Source organism: Grammomys surdaster, unplaced genomic scaffold (assembly GCF_004785775.1).
Source record: "Grammomys surdaster isolate TR1022 unplaced genomic scaffold, NIH_TR_1.0 165, whole genome shotgun sequence".
Lineage (NCBI taxonomy): Eukaryota > Metazoa > Chordata > Mammalia > Rodentia > Muridae > Grammomys > Grammomys surdaster.
Window position 1 is genome coordinate 20,214,077 of NW_021604613.1, and position 1,300 is coordinate 20,215,376.

The following is a 1,300-nucleotide window of genomic DNA, read 5'->3' on the forward strand; positions in this document are numbered from 1 at the left end:
CTCTCTCTCTCTCTCTCTCTCTCTCTCTCTCTCTCTCTCTCTCTGCCTCTGCTACCCTCCTGGCTCCCCTCCCCATGCTCTGAATAAACTCTATTCTATGCTATACTGGTGTGTGACTGGTCCCTCAGGGGGAAGAGATGGCTCGGCATGGGCCCGCTGAGACATCCCTTTCCATCTTTGGCGCCTTCCATCACATGTACCCCAGGATTGCTATGAGTGTGGCCAATCCCAAAGTCATCAATTTGTTTTACATAGTATGCATTCTTTGGTTTTGTTTTGACACTGTTGTATCACAACACCAGGAGGTTGGACAAGTCTAGATGTGAAATAGTATTAATAAAAACAATAAGCCCTAAATTCAAAATACAGTTTCTTTGTATGAGAAATAAGAGGAGAGAGAGGGAGGGACTGAGGGAGAGAAGGAGAGGGAGAGGGAGGGAGAGAGAGAGAGAGAAAGAGAGAGAGAAAGAGAGAGAGAGAGAGAGAGAGAGAGAGAGAGAGAGAGAGAATGATTAAATGAGTTCTAGAGTATAACTAGAAGAGTGTGTGTTTATTTATTTGTTTGCTTGTTCATTTGACAGGGTCTCTTTGTGTAGCCCTGGCTGTCCTGGAACTCATTATGTAGACTAGGCTGACCCTCAAACTCACAAAGATTCATCTGCCTCTGCTCCACTTCCAGTGAAATGATCCAATTTAAAACATATTAGATTATACTAAAGGCAGATTTATTGGGAAGCTGCTCTAAGGCAAATTCACTGGCCCCAAGGATTGAGGCCAGGGGAGTCAACATGGGGAGGGGTGGGGGAGAGGAAAAAGAACGTGCATACAGAGAGAAGAGGGGATGGAGAAGGGGAAAAGGGAGGGGGGAGGGAAAGTGCTTAAAAAAACAAACAAAAAAAATAGTCTGGATTACATAGGGAGGAGCCTCTGGGGGAAGGACAGCCCAGCTCCTGATCTGGAAAGTTAGGTTTAGAGGCAGGGTTTGTCAAGTAGGAACTGAGGGATGCAGGGAGAACCTGGAGGCCAGGTCTGCTTTGATATGTAAAATATGTACCTCAATCCCTTGACCCAGGTTGAAACCAGTTAAGAGTTTCATTGTATTTGTAATGTTTTATATCTTATGTTAGACATGTATATGTGTATTTGTAGAGGTTTTAATAGTTTGAAAAAAAACAATGTAATGCTGAGATCTGAGAATTATAATTATGGTTGGTTCCTTGCTTGTAAACTATATTTACATTGAGGATTGATCCCTGCTTTGTGGCTTTTGAAAGTAGCCTGAGACCCTGAGAAAGAGATC